Here is a 25,215-nt window from a genome sequence, read left to right on the forward strand (position 1 = left end):
ATAGAATTTAATTACTATGTGCAAATTTCATTTCAAAAAGTAATATTTAACTTACGTGTTTTGAATAAAACATAAAGTATCTCAAAAATAAATCAAATTACATAGCTAATAAAGTCACTTAAGTGAAGAATTTTAAAAACAACTTAACGTGAAAATATAACATAAAGTGCACTACAGTCACTTAAGTGATAAAGTAACTTAAAAACATAATATAAAGTGAATTTATGCTATATTTTTAGAAAAATGAATGTCAACATGAAAATATAACATTATTTTTTAAATCATGCAATTGCATATGGAGAGTCCACTTTTTGGGCACTTATTTGGTCATATCTTTTGATTGCCAAGTTCTATTAAGCCCTAAGATAGATTGAATTGGAGGAAAAACCAAAAGCAATGATTTGAACAAAACCAAAAGACCAAAAGCAAACAAACACACACTCAAAAATGAGAAAAAGGATGTTGAAAGCTTCAAAAATCAAGCATAGGCTCAACAAACAGACAAACTAAAAACACTTGACGAAAGCCTTCAGTAAAAGGAAACATTATATCAATTGGGGTCAATTGGTGAATCAATGTTTGCTAGTTAAATAATAAATCAACTCAGAGAAAAATGAAACTAAGTTGAAAAAATTTCGTACTATTACCTACACTTTGTGGTGACAAAATGCAAGAGAACAATAGGCTCTATCTGGGGAATGTTACTTGTTTGTTCTTAGAAACAAAGGGTGACATAGAGTCCAATTCTGTAAGTGCCTCCATCCACTCAATTGGGCAATAAAGTTAGAAGACTGAAAAAACAAAACTAAAAACAAAGACCCTACAACTCAAAAATAGGAAACTATGTACAAGGGGTACTTATCTGATAATCATTAGAAGTAATGTTTTAGATGTTGTCTATTATGAGGTAGTGGCATTGGTGTTCCATTATGATATGCAAGCCATAAACTATTTTCTCCTGCAATCAAATGAATTGTGAAAGGTCCTCACCAAAGAGAATTGAACTTGCCATGCATTCCTTTTCATTCTTGCCTCTTGTCCTAGAGTAGAACAAGATCTCCATTTTGGAATTCTCTATGCTTGGCCCTTTTATCAAAAAGAACTTTGACTTGTTGCTGGTGAGCAACAAATGTATCAACCACCTCTTTTCTTTGTTCCTCCAGTTGCTGAAGGAACATAATATTTTTATCTAGAGCATCTGAATAAGTCTCATGTTCGATGGTTCGTATCAACTTAAGAGCAGGAAGCTCTAAATTAATTGGAATCTCAACATTGATCCCATATAGCAACTAAAAAGGGGACATTCTAGTTGCCCTCTTTGGAGTAATTTTGTTAGCCCACAAAGCATTGAACAATGCCTTGTGCCAAGTTCTTTGATTTGATTCAACCAACTTCCTCAAGATAGTCACTATATTTTTTTTGCTTGATTCTGCTTGACCATTACCTTGTGGGTAATAATCAGATGCATGTGCTAGAGTTATTCTATGATTGAAACAAAACTCAGTCACTTCCTTGGAAGAGAAAGAAATTACATTGTTCACAATTGTTTTGTCTGGAACACCAAACTGTGAAATGATGTTTTGTTTCAAGGAGTCACAAATTATTTCTATTGTAGAGCCTTTATAGGAATAGCTTCAACCCGCTTGGTAAAGTAATCTATCGCTACTAGGTTGTGAGTGTGACCCTTACTTGAAGGTGGATTAATAGTACCAATGAAATCAATTCCCCCCTTTTGAAAAGGTTCTTCAATTACTACCGGCTTCAATAGAAAAGTTGCAAGCTTTTGTTTACCTTCGAATTATTGACATGATTCACATTTCCTTACCCACTAATATGCATCTTGAAATAGTGTGGACCAATAGTATTGTGCTCTCAAAATTTTATGTGCAATGATAGGTGTTGAGAAATGTCTGCCATAGACTTGATTATGGAAAGAATCTAGAATCTGTACTTGTTGGATTTTATCCACACACTAGAGAAAAGTTTCATCCATTGCACGCTTGTAGAGACCATTCTCGCATAGGATGAAGCTAGAAGCTTTCAAATTGAGGGTCCTCTATTCTTTGTATGTCGAATGTGAGGGACATTCTCCATAACTAAGATAATATGCCATATCAGAATACTAATCATCTGTAGTACTGATAAATATAACGGTAGGAAGAGAAGAGACATTCTCATCTTCCACTTGCAAAAGCTCATTTTCAGCCATAAGTTGACAGAGTCCTTTGCCACGAACTAGCTTAGTTGGTCTTATCTCCATATTGTCGTCAGGAAATAGTGTATCGGGATGTTCCCGACGGTGTATCGGGAGGTTCCTGACGGTGTATTAGGAGCTTCCCGACGGTGTTTCAGGATGTTCCCGATGGTGTATTAGGAGCTTCCCGACGGTGTTTCAGGATGTTCCCGACGATGTTTCAGGATGTTCCCGACGATGTTTCAGGATGTTCCCGATGGTGTATCAGGATGTTCCCGACGGTGCATCGGGAGGTTTCTGTCAGTGTATCGGGAGGTTCTCGACGGTGCATCGGGAGGGTTCTGTCAGTGTATCGGGATGTGTGCTGCTAGGCCAACATGTATCGAGATGGATCCAGAAGGTTCTATTATTGTAGTTGGCATGTTGTATGTGGCTGACGGATACCTTCGAGAAGGTTCCTAGGACAGTATTTATATTTCCCTTCAGGATCATTGTAATCATCATCAGAAGAGAACTTAATGTAATATCTTGGCATATGCGAATAATAAGAAGAGTTTTGCTGTTCGAGTTCATGTTCATTATCTGTGCGCATTTCTTAATTAACCTATGCGGTAAACATTTGGCAGAGCAAAGAAGGGGAGAGGCTGGGTGGAAGGCTCGGGAGACGACAGAAAAGGCTCGGGAGGAGATGGCCAACCAACTTACCACCCAACACCTTGCATGGGAAGCGGAACGGACAACCTTGTTAGCACAGCTCGAGGACAGTACGCGAGGGAAACAGCAGGCAAAATAGCAGTTAACCTCAGTGGAGTAGCAACTAGCCGCAGCCGAGCAGCGGTTGACAACAGCACTTCAGGAGAAGGACTCAGCGCAATAGGCTCACGATCAGAAGGAAGCTGAGTGTCAGGAGGTTGCTTTGATGCTGAAAGAAATGGTGGAGGACAACTCACAGATTAGAGCTGATTTGCAGATACGGACAGATCAGGTGTATCAGCTTTGACGCAGCCGGTCGTCACAGTCCAAGACTCAGCCTTCAGGTTGATGATGTATACGTCCATGTTGTTTTTGTTTTATGAATAATGTAGATAGTATGGGTTTTTTGTTGTCTCGTCGTCGGGAGACGACTTTTCTTTTTGGGGGAGATGATATCGTCAGGAAATAGTGTATCGGGATGTTCCCAATGGTGTATCGAGAGCTTCCCGGCGGTGTTTCAGGATGTTCCCGATGATGTATCAGGAGCTTCCCAACGGTGTTTCAGGATGTTCTCGATGGTGTATCAGGAGCTTCCCGACGGTGTTTCAGGATGTTCCCGATGGTGTATTGGGAGGTTCCCGATGGTGTATCAGGATGTTCTCGACGGTGCATCGGGAGGTTTCTGTCAGTGTATCAGGAGGGTTCTGTCAGTGTATCGGGATGTGTGCCGCCAGGCCGACATGTATCGACATGTATCCAGAAGGTTCTATTCTTGTAGTTGGCATGTTGTATGTGGCCGACAGATACCTTCGAGAAGGTTCCTCGGAGAGTATTTATATTTCCCTTCGGGATCATTGTAATCATCATCAGAAGAGAACCTAATGTAATATCTTGGCATATGTGAATAATAAGAAGAGTTTTGCTGTTCGAGTTCATGTTCATTATTTGTGTGCATTTCTTAATTAACCTATGTGATAAACACATATCAGATTCTTGAATTTTGGAAATCCAATTTACTCTTTTTGTGCCAAACTCTTGTTGCATCATGATGGTCTTGACAACAATATCTAGAACTAGAGCAATGATATGAGAGTTCAATATGTAGAACCTAAAATGCTTCACTGCTTTGACAACAACATAAGCATGTTTCTCCATTTGGCTATATTTTAACTCATGAGCCTTCAGAGGACAATTCATGAACGAAATAGGTGATTCAATACCTTCATCATTTTTTTGCATTAGGATAGCAGAATACATGACATCCTTTTGTGTAATCAAGACACACTAGCATAGGTGCATGTGCTATTGCATCTTTGATTTTTGTGAATGTTGTCCTTCCTTCATGATTCTAATGGAAAGCATCTTTTTCTTTCACCATATCAGCAATATGACGAGTCTTTTCAGCAAAGTTTGGTACAAATCTCCTCAAGAAATTCACCTTTCCAAAGAAAGAATGAACTGTTGTCTTGTTTGATGGCAAAGATAAGCTTTGAATTGCCCGTATCTCTTTGGATAAATCTTGATACCTTATTTGGACACAATGTGTCCCAACAACTTGCCTTCCTTTAGACCAAAAACTAATTTCTTGGTATTCAGTGATACACCATACTGACTGCATCTCTCCAAGACTTGTCAGAGATGAAAGAAATGATCTTGACATACTTTGGAGAAAATAGTTAAATCATTCAAATATACGATGATGTTTTCATTCATGAGACCATCAAAGGCAAGATCCATTGTTTGTTGAAAAGTTGCTCCAGCGTTGATAAGGCCGAAAGGCATCCTCCGATATGCAAATGTACCCCATGGGGTGGTAAATGTCGTCTTATATTGATCAACCTCATGAACTTCAATTTGATTGTATCCTGAGAAACCATCTAACATAGATAACATTATAGAACCAATTATAGCTTGTAACACTTGATCCATGAGTAGCAGTGGATAATTATCCTTGAGAGACGCTTGATTAAGATTACGAAAATCCACACATGTGAATTTATCTATTCTTCTTTCTAACAAGAACTATGTTAGCTACTCATGATGAATGATGAATAGGAAAGATAATACTTGCTTCTAGCATCTTTTGAATTTTGGCTAGAATGGTAACCAAAATCTTTGGATTGTATTGCCTCTGCTTCTAGTGAAAAGGAGCTGAACCAAACTTAGGAGGAATATCATGCCGGACTTTCTTAGGACGAAAAGATTTCAAATCTTCATAAGAATAAGCCAAACATCCTTGTTTTCATAAAGAAAAGTGATGAACTTCTCCTTTTCTTCATCTGTACACCAGTTTCCAATGTAAACCAACTTTGGATCATCTTCAATCTCAATGTTGTATTTCTCATATTGTCTTGAGGAGCTAGTTATCGTCTTTTGTTTCTCTTTGACATACTTGTCATGCTTGTCAAATAGCTTTCCAAGGAAATGAGACCTTTGGGGATCTTATTTCCTTTCAATTGAATTACTTCTTAACCAGTATCAGAATTTTCATTAAAGATGATTTCATTTGGCGCATTCTTGCTTCCTTCAAAGTACATATCATCATATCCTTCTTTGGTTGCTAAAAATTGATAATCTGAGTATTATCATTCAACACTTGCCAATGTTCACAATTATCTGCGATACTTGGTTGGTAAACCAGTTGTATTTCATATATGCCATCTTCAAAGTCTTGATGGGGAAGTAATAGAGTAGCTGAAACCACAAGTGAATCAGCTCTATCATTCAACTCTCTAGGAATCACTGAGATATTGAAGGCATCAAATAATTTGATGAAGTCCCAATCTAGATCATGGTAATGTCTAAGTTAGTTATTTCTGGCTTGATACTGACTTTTGACTTGACATAGCACCAACTCAACATCTCCTTTAACATGCAAGTTCCTAATTCCTTTGGCCTGCGTCATGTTCAATCCCAATATCAAGGCCTCATATTTAGCTATGTTATTAGTATTAGGAAATTGCAACTTGTAGGAAAAAGGGAAAAATTCTCCTTCAGGTGAAATCATCACAATTCTCGTTCTGGATCCCATAGAAGCACAACTCCCATCAAATTCCATGATCCAAACAACATTAGAACTGCTTGAGCTTGCTTCATAGTCCATGAGAATAATCTTTTCTTCAAGAGAATTAGTAAAATCTATAACTGAAACATTTTCCTCTTTGTTAAGATAATCCATAGGATCATCTTCACAAACAATTTTTCCTTCAATCATAACTAGTGATTGATTTGGAATGGCAACCTCCTCTAAATTTTCAGTAGTATCAACAAATCTTTTAGTGTTTGAGAGCAAGGACAAACTTTTAGACCCTGTCCAATCCTTTGCAAATTCTGATACTTCATCTGCATGTAGGTAACAATTACCATTCCAATTGATTTGAATTGAATTTGAGCATGTGGGTCATTAGATTTGACAACCACATAATTTGTTTCTCTCTTAGGATGCAACTTTTGCATGACACCTTTAACTAGTATTCTGGCTTCAGTCATATCTATATTGAGTTAACCGCCTACATCCTTATAGAAATTACAACTAAGTAACATACTGTAAGAAGCAGGTACATCTGCAACCGAAACAGTCATGTTGATCTTGTTCGGGAAAGACACAAAGGCCAATTGACCATCTTTGCTTCACCCTTTCAGTGGTACTTTCTTATTTTCCATAGAGTAACAATTACTGAAGGATTTTGTCAAAGTTAATCCTAAAGCATCAACAACCTTAGCTGGCATGACATAATCAGAGGTAGCGGAATCTATGATGCAATTACTTAGCTTGAAACCATTGATCTGTAGGGATAAATAGAAAGGTTAAATCTTCCCTGGAATTGAGGATGGAATAGTAACTAGGTCATTGGGCTTTTTTTTGTTTCAGGGGCAATCAAATGAGGTTGAGTACAACTGTGATTCTTTGACAAATTTGGTAAGCCTATCTAGCTGATTTGGATATGCTTGTAGGTATTCTACCTCAGACATTTGCATTTTGGTCTTCTTAGCATGATCTATAATATCAAAAGCTTGGAAAGAGCTAGCTAAGGAAGAATTGAAACTTTCAGCCTGGGGTTTAACATTAGCATTAGGCACACTGGACTTTGAAATACTAGATGAAGGAGTAGGAAGATCGTCACTTACTTGATTGTGATGACCCTGTCTGGTTATAGCTAAATCAAGCATCAATTTCTTTCACATTTTGATAGTTTGACATTTGTCAAATACTTGGCAAGTAGCCCAATTACCACTAAATCTATGATGTCTTAAATTTTCAAACACAATATCAGGATGTACAACAAACTGATCACAAATTTACTTAATTTTGGCCTTATAAGTTTTGCATAAATAAATACCAAACGCCAATAAACAATTCTGAAATGATTCACACCAGCCTCTAAATTCATTCATCAACAAACCATACATCAATATAATGAAAAGGGAATTTAATTGTCGGCTGATTATAAATCAGAATATGAAGTTAACTTGTTTACTTCCATACTATCTAATATAAACTAAATTTTACAAATTAAGAACCTAGTCTTTGCTGTAGAATGTAATTGAAAGCCGCCTGGTCCAATTTCAATCTGGCGTTCACAATCTACCCTTACAAATGCTGCCCAAAACAAACTCCAATCTGCAAACTAAACCCTTATCTAGCAATAGAGAAATTATAATATTCAATTGTATAAATGCTCCTCAACCACAGTTAATACAAAAAGAGGAGATGATAATAAAACTCAAAAGTCCACAATACCTCAGCTGTGGATTCTCAGAATTAAATCTACAATACTTCAGCTATAGATCCCAAACCCTTATACTTCAGCAAGGGCACAAACTTCAGACTCAAAAATTTCACAAAGACAACAAGAGCAAAATAAGATAATCAAATAATTCGATGCTTTACTCATCAAATGGGCTCATATTTATAATCTCCAAATGGCACAAAATTTCCCAAACGAACTTCACTTAAGAAGCTTCCCACACACAATATTAAAATATAATAAAGTGCCATTATAATCTGATTTATTAATTGCTTTTGGCTCCAAAAATGACCTTTTCCACCATAATTTAAAATTTTGACATGTAACACAACTCTTTCTTGTTCCCATGATTTAAAACTTTTCGTCGTAGTTTCAACAAGCTATGATATATAAATAGACACTCCCTCCAAGATTCTTAGAGCTCAAACTGAAAGCCCGAAATAAAAACTGAGAGCATCCTCCAACTTTTCTAACTCAACTGAGCTCATCGAAAACAACAGATTGACTTACTATAAATAGTAAGTCTCTCAAATAGACCCAAAACACACCATAGGCTGCTGGAAAGCCTATAACCGCACAACTGAGACTCTCAAATCCCACTGTCAGCTCACGTGGGTCGCAATGGTGAATTGACCTGATCAACTATAGGAAATTACTAAAAATGGGGACATTACATTGATTTTTGGCTGGGTCAATAGGTAGGCTAGGAAGAGTTGTTCCACTCTCTGCAATGGTGACAGGCATTTGAGGAGTAGCCATTTTCTTTACAACCTCTTCTTGTTGTTGAGCCAACTTTCTTTGTGAATGCGTCATGACTACATAGCCCTGTGCAAAATCAATCTCATGTTCTTCATCATCATATTGAACATACCCAATAGTAGAGTCGCCTACTGCTTGGTTATCTTCATGATAGAGAGCAACATTATCATCAAGAGGATAGTCTTCTTGATTGTCATTAGTAAGATCAACTTCATAGTAACTAATGGCTGAGTTACTTAGTGGCACTTCAAGTGCAAACCTCTCTAGAGGAGAAAGCTTGTTCAGATTCTTAGCTGCGTAATTATTTGCAGCATTAGGATATGGTCATCTTGGAATATCCTTGTATGGAGCAGCAAATGATCCTTGAGATATTTTTTTTTAAGAGAAAGAAGTTTATTTGCTGATTTCTGAACCAGTGGATTAGTTGAGCGTGATGAAGAAGATTCCATATAAGACTTGTTCTTGAACTGGTTGGAATCCTTACAATTCTTTCCCGCAAGGATCAGATCATCTTCAATTTCTGTTGCTAGAGTTTGTGCGAGAGTCAAAGTAGCAAGAGCATCCCTTCTCGAAAAGAAACTAACATCTCGAAGTTAAGTGTTAATAAAATAACACTTTAAATTCGAAGCAGTTTGTTGAGAAGCAATGGGAATCCGGTTGGCCAGTTTATTGAACTTAGCAATAAACTCTTGCATCCCATCATGTGCTTCCTTCTTCATCTTTGTGAGTTGTGCTAGGAGAGCATGCTTATCTTTTGTAGGCTTGAATCTATTAAGGAACTTGGTTTGCAAAGAGGCCCAATCCGTGATGGAATTGGGTTCCAATTGTGTTCCAAGTTATAGAACCAATCAATTGTTATACCTTGTAAGGTGTCAATAAAGAGCCTTATAGATATGTCTTCATGTTCTACACCAAAAACACCTATAGTAATGTAGAAATCCTTAATGTGTTCATCTAGGTGTTGTTTTTTGTTCCCGTAGAATTTGGGAAAATTCTAACGAGAACCTTAAGGTAGTACATGTAATGGTGTTGCATGATTTAGTGGACCAAATGCTGCTCCCCATGGTCCAACAACCATATTAGTATTGGAAATATGGGTATGAGAAGAATGAGCAGCAGGAATCTGCTATGCAATAGAAACAAGGGTTTTGAGGAAAAACTGGGAATCTTTACTAGGTATAGCAGTCTTCTTTTTGGAAGGTGGGTAACTTGTAGTTCGAGAAAGAGAAGGAATTTTAGTTAGTAAATCAAAATGAGCTTGTTGAGCACAAAATGACCTAGCAGAACTTGAGGGTCAGCCTTCTTTCTTCTCAAATATACGTGCTCAAAGATTGCCAGTGTGATAGCTAGTAGTGCCAATTAGAACAAGGACCTAAAACTTCAAATGAAAGAAAGAGGTCTCCAAATACGTTCATGTCCCCAACGAAGTCACTAAAAAATTGTTGGGTGAATATTTTACAACCGACATTTTGGGTGAAATTCAGTCACAAAATAGGTAGACTAGCTACAATGTGTGAGACAGAATCTCTTCTACTTTAAAAGGAAGGCTCCCCTTTCTCACCATTCCTTGGATCAACTCAAGGTAAGCAAAAAGTTGAGAGATTTTGAAAGGGTATTACCAATATTCTTTCCTCTTAACTTTCAAACAAGAATCCACTTACTCGCAGAGCAAGTAATAGGCAAGATGAAACTTCTATCTACACCTCTATTTAAAGTTGGAAATGGTGATACTGATAAACCAACACTAACTCAAAGGTTAGCTGAAAGCATACCAGTTTGGCTCTAAGTCCAGTCTTAATCTATGCTATAAGAATAATCTTTACTATTGGCGCATAAAGATTTCCAAAAGTAAAGAGTTCTAACTATTTTGTGAATTAAGGAGATACAAGCTACAGTAAATGCTCCTAGTCTATGTATCACCACAACTGCTCCCAGTCAAAGCTTTGACTCTAATTGCTTCTTAACTCATTATACTCAATTATGAAGAATTCAAAAAACACATGAATCAAAGATAAAAAATGCAAATCACAGTCAAAGCTTCCAACTTTCACTAATCACCATTTCACTCAATCAAAGTTCAGCTTCAATTGTCTCTTTGTATTCACTTTTCTTTCAAAATAGCACTACATAATCAAATTTATGCTTGCACAATTCCTCTAGAGCTTTCTTGCATACAACAAGAGATGATATCTACAATGAGGGGGGGACTCCTTTATATAGGCAAAGGAGTTGAGAAAAAGGAGGAAAAAGTTGGAGCAACTCAACCAACTTTGACCCAGTCTAATTGATGAGAGAAATTTTATTGGATTACATGTTATAAAGACATGTAAATTGTATTACATGTAATTACACAATTTCATGCAATACATCCTCTCCAATCTACAAACCTGAAAGCTAAAGAAAGAAAAAGACGTAAGAGAGTTGAAAAAATCCTAATAATTGTTTTTGAGGACCTTAAACTTGATGATGGTATCATGTACTGTAGGAAGATTTGAGATTTTCTTTGTCTTTGATATAGCCTTTATTTTGATTGCATCGACATATGCTGATTTTAAAACATTTTTGCCATGAGAGAATCCTATAGGTGCTTTGCTAATGATTTATACACAAACCTATTTATTGTTTGAGAACCAAAATATTCAAAATCCAAATCAGCATTAACTTTGACTAATTATTTTGAAGTCATCTCCTCTATTCTGACCAAGTTGTCATGCTCAGAAAGTACTTGGTATCCTATTTGTTCCAAGTTGCACATCACCTCAGATTAAATTGACTGATAGTCTTTTAAGGCTGCCTACAACTTTGTTACAAACTTCCTCAACATCTCTTCCTTGTAACCCATGAGTCTATAGCATTTGTAGAACATTTCGCAAGATGGAACAACATCACATGCAACCAGGCTATTCAAATCAGATTTGGCGATTTCATCCCAATCACACAAAATTTTCTTGAAGGTGTTAGCTTCTTGATTTAGAGATGCAATCAGGTCATGCGACATCTCTTCAATACCTCTGATACGTTCAAGAATTTTGACCGCATCTGTAATGGCCTGAACTCTTTCAGAGACAACTTCTCCAAACCAAGTCTTTTCCACTTTATTTTTCATTTCTTTCGCGGTGTCTGAGATGTAGTGACTGGATGTTGTGAAGACTGTTGTTGATTGACCTCAATTAGGCAAGCAACCTTCTGCTTGAGCTGATTCTTCTTCTCCCATAACTCATGATTGCTCTTTGATACATTAGCAAGTGCATCATGAGCATCTTGTAGACAACCCAACTGTGATTGCTTACCAAGTTCACCAAAAGTTCAATTTTGGTGAACTTGTGATTTGAACGGTGAAGTTCTTCATCTGATTTGTTCACTAATGGTTCAACAACCTCTACAAACTTAGTCTTTTCAAAATCCACTATAATTCTTGAAACAATCTTGTGTTTCAAAGTTTAGACTGCCTTCTTGATAGGAAGATTACCTTGGGGCAACACAACCTTCCCTCTCTTCATATTGATCTTGCCCAACCATGCTTGCAAACTAACACCTTCATCTGCCAAATTAGGTACGATGGTAACCATTGACATTGATCTTGATTGTATTTCCATTGCGACTGAGCATGCTTCAGTTTGCATAGTGTAATGTTCCAACTATTACTTAGTTGTCATATGGTGGCCTAAGAAGTGTGGTGTATGGTCTGGGAGGAGAATACAATGTTTTGGAGGAGCAACTATTGTAGAGGGCTTGTAATGTTTGATCATATGGTAGTGACAACTACGGTGGATCAATGCTTTTTGGGAAGCTCATATAGTGATATGGAAGCTGTACGATGTGGGGGGGGGGGGGGGTGGAGTTTACAACCATACGGTATAGCCGTACAGTTGTGGAGATGACCAAGCCATACAGTTGTGGAGATGTCCAAGCCGTACAATATGTGCTGTTAAGCCACGGGATTTGCAGGGCCTGATAGTGTGTGCAAAATGAGTTATGAGCTAGATGTCAAAACATTTATTCGCCAAATACCTTAATTAATGCTAGTGCAAATGACTCAATCCAATTCTAGTGATATATATACACACACACACACACATATATATACACACACATATGTGTGTGTGTGTGTGTGTGTGTGTGTGTGTGTATAGATGAATCTGTAACAAAGATGGTATGGGGATTTGCCAGATCCAAGCAAGTAATGCAGAAACAAAATAGGGTGAGGGATGAATCCCACCGAAACTGGAATAGCCAAGTAGGGAAGATCTTTCACTTTTGAAATGGCAAACAATACTGAACTCCAATAGGAATTTGCAATACAAAAAAAAATCCAAATCACATACCTACTACTAGCTACATGTCGTGCTTAAATACCCTTCGGAGCAACTTCCCCATAGTTTACAAAGATAGCTGATAGCCCTACCTACGGAAACAAATAAATAAAAATGGGTTTGAGATATACTAAATCAATCAGCTCATTAACAAAGGTTTGGTTAAATATTTATTTTATGATGGAAACATTACACACAGCTATACCAAGAGGTGCTTGATGAGAATATTCTATCATGAACGCTTCGAAACTAGTCATTGAAGTATCAACTTGCAAAACTTGACCTTTCGTGAGTGTTAGTAAATCTTCAAACACGTTTCCCAAATTCTCACATTGCTTAGGTGTCAGAATAAGAGCTGCTGAAGGGATAGGAAGTGCCAATGTGTTTACTTCCAAGGTAGGGATGGTAGATGTGAAAACAATGGAGAATGAATCTACACCATCATCTACTATACCCAGAAAAGGTGTTTCTTGAATGGATGGACCTTGCTGGTTTATTGGTCATGGAGGGGAAATGATCATAACCTCTCCTGCTTCCTCTTCATCCTCTTCATCAGATTCTTCTCCAAAGTCCTCCTCATCAAGTTCTTGAGCTTACACAAATGCTTGTGAGGGTTTTGGAGGTGATTTAGACCCCTTTCCACCTTTCAACTTAAACTTGAGGGATTTAGTTGAAATGGAGGAAGATGCACCCTCTTTGCTTGAAATTTCCACTTGGGATTTCCTTCCAAGTCCAAAACTACCATAGTTTACCTCAAAATTAGGATTCACCCTCTTTAGACTTTTGATCTTTAACCATTTATTGGTATTTGCTAAGATAGACTGAGTTCTATCAAAGATAGACACGCCTTCTTTCTGTAGCCAATGTATGGGAAAAGGGCACTGCTTGTCAAAACCAGGACAATGGTATTTTGGGTCAAGAATATTGCCATCATCTTCAATCTAGAGATTGGATGAGATTTTGAGCATGTTAAGATCAATAATCTACTGCAATGTGAGTCTGCAGTTGTCCATCCTCATGATGTCGAGCTTCGTGCAAAGGTTAATCTGTATGTCCTCTATGCGATGAACCTGGATGAATGCTCTTTTGATCATTGAGTGCATTCCTTGATAATCAAAATCATACCTAGCTTTGAACTTCTTCAATGTGATAAGATGATGTTTTTCCTTTCACCTTGTAGACTAAAATGATTATATATTGACCAATTATCAAGTGCTTGGCTGTAGTGATACCAAATCCTAGCCTATGTTTAGTATTATGATATGAATGCACTTCCATGAGCCGTTTGGCTGATTCCATTAGTATGACTTTATCAGTAGCATATCTTGGTAGAGTATATGGTTCTCCTTTGAAATCACCAGCTCTCAAATAAGTGAAAGCTGGAAATTGCAAAAAGATAGCACCAAATTGATTTACTCTTCCAAACTTTATCTAATTCTCTCTTGATTACCAACTGTTTATTAAAACGACACCTGAAATGTCCAAAAAATGCATCTTGGACTCTCCTATAGTGGTATTTGCTATGTGACAAGGTGATTTGATCATAACGTTTCCAAATAGGAACTTGAAGACAATCTCCTTTGGTTGAAAGCCTCGAGAAAGATCGACACAACAATGTAAACCAAGTAGGAATTCATCTAAAATAGTGTTGAGGTTCCCTCATTGAGCTATTGTTCACAAAGTGCAGTACTAATAAGCTCTCCCCAAAAGATAGGTTCTTCATTATCAACGATCTGAAAAATGAGTTTGTTCGTACATGGCTCGAAGTCACTAGAATCTTTGAGACCACATATTTGACTAAGGAGAGTAATCAAATTTTTGCATTCTGGATTGAAGTTAGATCTGTGAATGGTTTTGGGCCATCTTGAAAAATTGTTTCTTTTGACCTTCAACCAATATGTATTTATATACTTTTGATAATTTGGCCTCTTCTCATTCCATAACTCCAAAGATGTCTCCTTTGACAAATCCACGCACTACATTTTGTGGAACTTAAAGATCTGTTCAATAATGTATGGGTCAAGGCTAATGATGACCTTTCATGTGCATCTCTAATTGTCTTGGTCTTTGGACTGAAATGTTTAACACATCCTAAGACATTTCTGGTTCCAAGGCAGCCATAGGGAAAGTAGACACCAAATGAATATTACTTTTCTTGATGCATCTCTTTTCATGAGTTGACGAAACTTCAACCCTTTGTGTGAAATCAGCCATGTCAACGTGCCCAATCTTTGTGTTAGAAACGTTATCTAGAGATGATGAAACCTGAGATGCATGTGCATGCACTAACTCTTTGTCATACTGGTACTTCATCTTTCCTTTAGACTTTGTGGATGAGGGCATTTCTTGTGCTACAACATGAAAATTCCAAAATGTGAACACATTATCAGAGGATATTGATTCCATAAAAATGTTGATTCTTGACTGGCAACAATGGATCTATGAGGGACAATATGCTCGAAGTATGGATTCAAAGGTATTAGCAATGACTTTGAATGGAAATGGTAAGCATATGCAAAGGGCTGAAATGAGATTCAAAGAGATGGAATACATGTGGGTGAAGGATGGGTTCTTATGTAAATGCTTTGAGAAATGAAGGCTAGGCACATGGGAATGCGTGCAAATGAGAATTTTGTCTTTTAAAGGGCAGCCTCTAGCCAAAATCGGGTTCTCTGGATGCAATTACATGTAAAGTGATTTACATGTAATCATTGTTGTTATGCGAACATGCAATTGGGTTCGGAGAATGGAAATGCATGTAAATGAGGATGAAGAATGAGATTACATGTAAGTGCGGATGAGGGATGAGATTACATGTAAACGCTTATGGAGAGTGAGATACAATGTACTATGGCACGTGTTGGGTGGATATTTTGCAACCGAAAGTTTTGGGTAAAAATCCGGTCGCAGGTTGACCAACCACAACGTGTAAGACAAAGTCTCTCCTACCTTAATGGGGAGGCTCTCCCTTCTTACCGTTCCTTGGATCAACTCAAGATAAGCAAAAAGTCGAGAGATTTTGTAAAATGGGTGTTACCAATATTCTTTCTTCTTAACTTTCAAGAAACAATCCACTTACTAGTGGAGCGAGTAATGGGCACGATGAAATCTCTAACTACACTTCTATCTAAAGTTAGAAATAGTGATACCGATAAACCAACACTAACTCGAAGGCTAGCTGAAAGTGTACCAGTTTGACTCTAAGTCCGGTTGTATTTCTATATGAAAAAGCTTTACAATTAGGGCACAAAGACTTCTAAAAGTAAAAATAACTTAACTATTTTGCGAATCAAGAAAGAAATATAATCTACAGAGAAAGCTTCTAGCTTTATATTTCCACAATTGCTCCTAGTTTAAGCTTTTGCTCCAATTGCTTCTTAACTCTTTTATATTCAATTACCAAGAACACAAGATAACATGAATCAAGATAACTTAGACGAATTATAGACAAAGCTTATAATTCACACAAGTAACAATCTTACTTAATCAAAGTTAAGTCTCAAATGCTCCATTTTATTCACTTTTCTCTCAAAATAGTGCTACACAAACAAAGTGTTGTTGGCACAATTTCTCCAGAACTCTCTTGCATAAAGATAACGATGATTTTTACAATGAGGGAGCACTCTTTGATATAGACACGGGAGTTGAGAAAAAGATGGAGGAAAAAGTGGGAGCAACTCAACCAACTTTGATCTAGTCTAACTAAGAGAGAAATTATAAGGTTATATGCAACTGTACATGCAACTTGCATCACATCTTTTCATGCACATGCAACTCGCATTACATGTAATTACATCTTTTTCATGCAATGCATCCTCTTAGAGCTTGTAATAACCCCAACCGGTTATAACTTTGTGAAACACCAAATACTTCTCAAATTCAATTGTTTGATATTTTGTCAAACACTTTGCAAGCAAGCTCTAATACCACTGTAATATCTCTTGTCAATTCGAACCTCAACTTGTTGATTTGTAAGTCAAGGAATATTGTCAAACACTTCCAATACGATCTCTATGCTTGTTGTTTCTGAGTTTCAAACTGATTATGCTTGCTTGAAATGATATCAAAGGGAATCTAAAAGACTGTAATTAATTACTACTATATCTAAGAAAAGAACTAAATGCATATGCAATTCTCTTTTGGCTTTTCAAATGCATATAGATGAATTCTAAATGAAAAATATGCACTTACAGCCAATTGGTATTTTGTCAAACACTTGGCATGCATACTATTATGTCAATCATGGAAGATATAAATATGCACATTACATCAAATATATAGACCTGCAACTTATCATTCCTTTAGTGAGTTATTTTCTAATTCAATGCTTAACATTATATTCCAAGGCTTCTGGCTTTGCAACCCCAAAAAACTGAGTAGCAGCCAACAATAAATGTTTTCTCCAATTTAAGCACAAATAGAATAGAGTCTGAAAATAAATAACAATATGCAGCAAAGTCAGAGTTGATACAAATCGTACCAGGCAGATCTCTGAATTATAGAGCCAAATAAAAGATCCAGTACATTTCCTCTAACAATGACGCCACAACTGGCTGATGGAAATGGGCTGATAAGATGCAAGAATCTGCTGCTGAGTAACCGATTTTTCTATGTATCCAAGTGCTGCAAATGACAGAGTACGGCTGCAAGTATGGCTGCAAGAAATGGCAGTGTATGGCTGCTAGAATTCACCTCCCATACGCCAAAGAACATGCCCAACAAAACAAACTGTAGGCCCAAGCTGAAGTGGCGTCTACCTTCCTCCTGAATACTGTTGAAACTACTGACAAACCAATACCCAATGCTGCTGAGGGTTACGTCCCAGCCAACAATTACCCTGGGTTTTGCATCCCAGAATACAAATCGCTCAATCAGGGCAAATCTGAAAAGAAGTGTTTGAAAAATATGCATAATCATGAGAAATGGCGCCCATCTCCTTATAACCCCTTGCAAAGCAATTCGAACCCTAAAGTGACCCCCAATTGGCGTTGGCTATAAAAAAAAGAATTAAATCTTATTTTAAAGTGATCATGTCACTAGAAAATGACCTTTTCCACCATAGTAATAAATCCGTTCACCAAATTGCCCTGAGACCAAAGAGGAAGATTTAGAGAATTTCAAGACCTTTCCAACGAGCTATCATAACATGGGATACGCATCCAGATGAGGCCAAAATTTCCTTATTACTCCAAAATGGCTATTAACTTAGCCTTATTTAAATATTAAACGCTAACTTAGGAAATATTAAAAATATAACCCAAATAGCCACAAACTGCCCAACTGACATCACAAACCATAAAATCATCCTGTCACCTGTCTATGACTGAAGTTGGAAATCAAGGATCCATTGGCAGTCTCATCCCTAAAATCTAGGGATGCTCCTAAAATTTAGGAAACAAGCCCTATCCCTCTGAAACTGAACCCAAAGGGTCATCTCATGGAAACCCAGCCCTGGACATGATCATACCTCCTAAAAAGTAGGAATGAACCCCATAAATGTAGGAACTGCCTCCTAAAAACAAGGAACGTCACCCAACTGATCAATACCCACCAGAAAACCAAATCCCCAACACTGAATAACCATATTGGGTCTCTATCCAACCCTGCCAGCCTACAAGACCCCATAATAAGCTGACTCACATGTCTCTGTTAGACTGAGCTAGAGTGGGGACATGACATCTTGGACTCTCTTGTAATGAAACTTACTATTAGGCAACGTGATCTGAATGTGATTTCTTTTGATGCGCTTCATCTCGTGGTCAACAGGAGTTTCTACTCTCCACAGAAAATCAACCACGTCCACATGACCAATCTTTGTGTGCATCGTGTTATCAAGAACGGATACAACTGATGATGGAGTTACATGAGCCAACTCTTTATCAAAATGATATTTCATCTTGCCTTTGGATTTTGATTTTGATCGTGAGGGCATTTCTTGTGCTTACGCTGCAATACAAAAATCCCAAAACATAAACACATCATAAGAGGGAATCGCTATACAAGTTGATTCTTGATCAACAACAAAGATTTGAAAACGGATTGGAGACTTTATAGATTTGATGAAATCATATACGTATGTAGTGAATGTGAATGGAAATGGAATGTGGAATGAAGTGTTATGAAGGTGGAAAATGAAAGATGAAAATGAATGTGTGAAACGCATGGGAATGCATGCGAATGGAGATTTCTGATTTTCAAACATGACTTAGGATCTTTAAGACGTTATTGCATGAAAAATGACTACATGTAAGTGCAACATGTAACAAGGGATGTAGGATGAGATGAGAAGTGAAGGCAGATGGAGGATGAGCTTTTACATGCAAGTGTGAATGATGAATGAGATACGAAGCATGGAAAGACAAAAAAAGAAGGAAAAAACATGTATTTTCTCATGGAGGCATGAGTGCATATGGAGAAATGGAAATGGAAAATGGAAGAGGGACAATGAACTTTATAGCCATCTTTGGTGAAAAGGTGAAGTCAAAGTACATGAAAGATGAAAATGACATCTTTTTGACATTTCAAAAAGTGACTAAGTCAAAAACGGGGCTTTAAGATGCAATTACATGTAAGGCTTTTCGTGTAATCGTGTCATGCGAGTGAATGCAGAAAGTGAGATGAGTGAAAATGGAAACGAAAAATGGAATTACATGCATGTGCGGATGGTGAATGAGATGGAAAATATGTAATTGTATTTGTCGAATGAGATGCAAAGTGTTGTGACATTGAAGATGGAAACGAGATGTGATGATGTTTTTGCATAGAGTGAAACAATAACAAGTTCTTGGGAAAGAACTTGTAACTTCACCAAAGTGGAGAAAATTGGAAAACAAGCACTCAAAACACAAAAACTCAAAAGAAAGACGTACCTTTGGAAAATGACTTAAACATGTCAAAATGCAAAGTATTTTGACATACAATTCGAATTTGGAGTCTAGGGAAAAACCAAAAACATGAAAACGAACAATTTCTTCATTTTTAAAGGAAAAATGCACTTTTCATGGTATCGATTTCAACAAGTGGCAATCATCAAGCAATAATGTGCATAAAATCAGCAAGATAAGTACAAATTAAATAGCAAGAAAGAAATTGTCCACTTACATGAAGATCAAGTGCCAAAACTGGTGAAGGGAAATGCTCCAATGTTGAAATCTTCTTAAAAAAAAACACTTTGAATCTTTCAAACTTTGCAAATTTGAATTGGAGAAGGCGGAAAATGAGGCATTTTAGTGGGAGATGCCAAAAATGCGCCCTATTATTGCTCTAAACTCCAACCTTTTTGGTTGCACATACTTTTGGGATGTTTTTGACCAAAACAATGATTCTCAAGGTGTGAGATCAAAACGTTTTGGCTTCTAAAAGATATAATGTTTACCAAGATGCAATGTAGAACACAAAACATGCCAAAACAACTCCTCTTGGGGCAAAAACGTGAGCCATAAATAGATTTATTTGAAGTTTTTACCAAAAATGTGCCCTTGGATGGAGCTTGAAAAATCATTTGTTAACAAGATGAATCCGTTTTCAATGTTGGAAATTCCACTGATAGGCAAAGACGACCCTATTGGAAAATATCTCATGAAAAACTATGAAGGAAATCTCCCACAATCTTCAAAGTCGGGTTCTTGGAGGCTTTTTTGCATGTGTTCTTCCAAAAACGGGTTTCCTGGGAGCAAATACATGCACTTTAGTGTAAATCGCACTTTTCAGGAGGCACTCCATGTTTTAAAATATGCATAAGGTGAAGATTGCACCTTTTGGTGTCCATTGCATGTTTAAAAATCCGTCCATAGTGAAAAACACACCTTTTGGGGGCATGGCTTGTTTTAAAATATGTTTAAGAATTTTCCTTAGGGCAAAATTCACCCAAGACCAAGGAACTCAAGCACAAGCACAACAGTAGACCAAAGAGAGTATGATCAGAATAACGATATATTTATTCAATATGGATTGAATTGATATGAAAGTACACTAGGAGTGCTTGTATATAAAGGCCTCTGGAATGCCTGGAAATCAGTATACTGATAAGTCATACAACCAAGCACATGTCCACTAGAAGCGGATTATCCTCCATTAAGCATAGGAGTAAGTGCGATGATGAGAGGATAAGCCTACAAAGGTGTAGCACACAAAATAATGTTGTAGACACCATGTGCTAAATTAAGAGTGCAAATAATTGTGTTGTCTACATGACAACTCAGTTAATTATGCAAACTCTAGTGTTGTAGACACCATGTGCTGAATTAGAGTTGCTTACTTGAATGTTGTCAACATGACAACTCATAAAAGTACGGAAACTCCTAAGTGTCTTTCCTAAGAAATAATAAAATAATGCATAATAATAATATAATGCATTAACCTAAGTAAACTTAAGTAAGTGTAATAAGTAAATACTTATTTACACCAACACCCCCCCTTAAGTGCAACTTAGGGGAATGCACTTAAGCTCACGAAAGCTAGGATGAAAAATGCAAGATGAGTCCTGGCTACTAGGCCATGTTAGGTACCCATGTACATAATGCAATGCAATCTCTCATAAAGCGGAGAGGGAGGGAAAACCTCATGGGAAAGACCCTCTCCCAAAAAGAAAGAGACAAGGTGCATGGATGGATGGAGTAATCAAGACCCCCCCATTATGACATACATCAAGTATATACAATAGAAAAGTATGAGAAGGAAAAAACCCCATAAGAGGAAAAAGCCCCCCCCATAAAAAAGGAGACAAGGTAGTCCCCCCCCTAAATGTAGTGTGTCGATCAGTGAGAGCTGCTCCAATGTAGAAGCTGATCCATGAGTGTTGAATAATGTTCCTCCCCTTTGGAAGAAACAATGGCAGAGGTACAAGTGAGATGCTTTCCCTATGTGTAGAAAGAATCTCAATGATGAATGGTGCCTCTAAAACCTACTCAACTGTCCCCCTATCGATGTTGATAGTCGCCCCTTCCAATACTGCTGAAAAGAAGAAGTGCAGATCTAGCAAGGATGGATGTAGAACATGCCTCAAAGAATAGATTATCTCCTCAAATGATAAAGAGACCTCCTGCAACTGTTGTACATAAGGATCCACAATCACATCAATCTGTGAAGACTGATCATGTAGAGAATGGACATGAGGGTTAGAGTGAGCCCTCGCAACAACTGGAGAAGGATCTTCTTCATCAAAGAGAAGATGTAGATCATCAAGAATGTCTCCCAAGTCTGCTATGTATGACTCCATGAACAAACCTGAAATATCTGTCAAGAAGTCATTCACTGATGCTAGAGTTGGAAGACAAGATGTACCCTGCTGTGCTGAAGTACATGAATCAGTCACTGTGGCAATGGATGCAATATTCGCCTCAACAAAGAGAAGACAAATGGTATCGATGATGTCTCTCACATCTTCAATGTGATACTCCACGAACAAACTTGCAATGTCTGGAAGGAAGTCATCCCATGAAGGTGAAGTAGGAAGACATGGTATATCTTGCTCCACAGGATTAGGAGAATCTGCGGCTGGAACTGGATTAGTAGTATCAACAAGAGCATCAGGAGGTGTAGCCTCATCTGGAGTTGAAGGAACCAATACTGAAGCTGCTAAAGATAGAGTGTAATTTGGAAAAGGAGGAACTGTGGGATCTCCATGCTCTTTCTAAAGAGCCATCTACATATCATACGAGTGAATGAGCTTTTTAATGACATGCCAAGGATCAGAAATCATATTCATTATAATAATATCCAAGAGTCTGCTAACAGGTGGCTGTCTTTCAGTGTCAAAGATCAGTTCGCTGCAACATAAATAAGGAAATACTTCCCTATGCTCACTTTTTAGATGATCAATAACTAAAGCACTCCATTTTTTATAGTTCCTTTTTGTCAATGGAGGTCTAATCCCAAATTGTCATGTGAGACAAAACTCGTCCATGAGATCAATGAATGTAAGCACCCCCCAAAATGCAAAAATATTCAATCAACCCACCCCCCCCCCCCCTAATATATGATTTGACACTTAGTGCGATAGCCATATCTCAATTTAGGGCCTATTTCTGAAAGTAGTATTTCTGTCCACAAAAGCTTATAATTTGATTGCAGATTTGGAGAGTAGACAAGAAATTATGAACTTTCAAAAAAACCAGAACTTGATTGTGTCTAGATGAGCCCATACTAAGCATTTGAAGTGGCAAAAATTAGAATTTGCAAGTTGCAGAAAAATTCAAGAACAGAGATCTCAAACCACCTGCACCAATGTGTAGATCACAGAATTCTACCCCACAACAAAAAAAATTGCTCGCAAAAAGGAGTCTGTATTAGGTAGATATCGCTGTTTGAAAATTGTTGCTATAATTATTTTTCCTGAATTGCTGCTATCGCATCTCCAAAAAACAAATGGCTCTAGATTTTGCCTTAGATGTTTGATTTGGATGAAACAAAATCTGATTTGGTAGTTTTTTGACCTTCTGAATGTGATGCAAATATTTGATTTGCATCAGCAAGCTTCAATCTTCACCTGCAAAAAATCTCTCCTACAGGCCTGATGGCCAATTTTTCCAGAAAAAATAATGCAAATCCGAAAAAAATTGTAGAGATGTAGATGAAAGAAAAAAATGCAGATCTGAAAATTAAATATACAGATCTGAAATGATCATACCAATTCTGCAAATCGGGCCTTTGGGTTCCGGTTTGCAAAAAAACATTTGCCTCAATTTTGACTATTGCCGGATAGGCGAATTGATAGTCAAATTTCACCTAATCGACGTTCCGGATGCAATGGTGAAGTTCGTTTTGGCTCCAGACGCTCCTAATATTTGCGGATTCTCCGGATCTAAGTCGAGGTGCTGAAGCAAGAATGGTCTCGAATGGCTATGTGAAGAGAATCTCCTCGAGCTTTGATACTATGTAAGAATTTGGTATAGCTTTGATACCATGTAAAAATTTTCCTTAGAGCAAAATTCATCCAAGACCAAGGAACTCAAGCACAAGTGCAATAGTAGAGCAAAGAGAGTATGATCGGAATGATGATATATTCATTCAATATGGATTGAATTGATATGAAAGTACACTAGGAGTGCCTGTATATAAAGGCCTCTAGAATGCCTAGAAATCAGCATACTGATAAGTGATACAACCAAGCACATGTCCACCAGAAGTGGATTATCCTCCATTAAGCACATGAGTAAGTGTGATGATGAGAGGATAAGCCTATTTACCGTATTGGTAAAGAAATCAACGCATACAGACAATGGAACAAAATTGCAGAATTATATTCGCATATGCCAAACATTACATTATGCTTGATAAGATAAGATCAATGATGAATTGCAATGATCCCAGACGGGATATAAATACTATCCGCTGAACCTTCTCGGAGGAGTCCATCGGCCACAAACATTATGTCCGCTACAAACTATTTACCCGTTGGCTACAAAATACAAAACACCAACGACAATCATTCCGTTGGCTACAAAAACACTGCCGAGACCATCCAGTCGGCTGACACCATCCCCCCCAAAAAGAAAAGTCGTCTCCTGACGACTGACAAAATATCTGAGACAAATTAACAAACAAAATACATTAACAGAGTGACTACAACAAAAAATCTGCTTCAGTCATATCACTTCCACATTCATCCCGTGCTTGTAGCCTCTGCTAACACAACACTGCTTCCTTGATGAAGCTGACCTTGATAGCCACCTCTCTGTTTTCAATTCTTCGGTATCTTGAGCCAAGTGTCGCTGCACTGCCTCCAACTGGATGATTAGCTCCTCCCGAGCTCTCTACGCATCCACCAAGACAGCCTCTCGGTCAACACCTACTCCCAGTGCCTCTGGTACACAAAAAGTCCATGCCTGCAACAACTTCAACTCTTCTCAACTGGTCAGACTCCCACGACTGATATCCGCAACGACTGGGGGTCCAGGGGGCAACGCTCCCGGCGGGGTTCTGGGGTAGCGCCCCAGTACAGGGCGGGGTCGAGGGGTAGTGCCCCTCGCCACCAAGACCAAATTAGCACTTCGGAACCCACACAAAACTGCATGGAACACACTGTTTCTGCCGATTCTACACTCTTTCTGGCAACCACTGATGCTTCCCCTATCCTTTGGCATCATCTGCTACTCATTCCGAACAACTTGATTCTGTCGTCATTTTTTTTTTTTTTTTTGGGAGTTTCCTCCGCCCTTTACCCTCGCGGAAGAGGCCAACAAAATTATGCCATAACCAAGCACACCTTTCCCACGGACCTCCAACCTCCGACAAGAAAATAACCACAAGAGGAATCTTGAATCCGACCTCTGCAATTGAGAAACTCAGGGTAGTGAAAACAATCAAACCATCTCTTCCTTCGAATTTCCTCCCTGCAACTTATCATGGGCCTGGCCGAGTGAATGTATCCAGTGAAAATCTAGCGTAGTGAGAGCTAATGAACTTATTAGCTAACCAAGCCCTTTAAGCTTTCGACGGCGTTTCAATCCTCAAATATTACAACTGAAAACTTTGCTACGAATGGAAAATTTCTGTCATGTATGTGTAG

At 37.8% G+C, this 25,215-nt stretch overlaps 1 protein-coding gene across 1 annotated transcript in view; it reads left to right on the top strand.

The window, feature by feature from the left end:
* LOC149567761 (Protein kinase superfamily protein) overlaps nucleotides 1-25,215 on the top strand; it is a 258,969-nt gene that overhangs the window by 96,874 nt on the left and 136,880 nt on the right. The window lies entirely within an intron of this gene.

The sequence above is a fragment of the Cupressus sempervirens genome, chromosome 3 (genome assembly GCF_028749045.1).
Source record: "Cupressus sempervirens isolate cs-2001-9-10 chromosome 3, ASM2874904v1, whole genome shotgun sequence".
In the NCBI taxonomy this organism is placed as follows: Eukaryota; Viridiplantae; Streptophyta; class Pinopsida; order Cupressales; family Cupressaceae; genus Cupressus; species Cupressus sempervirens.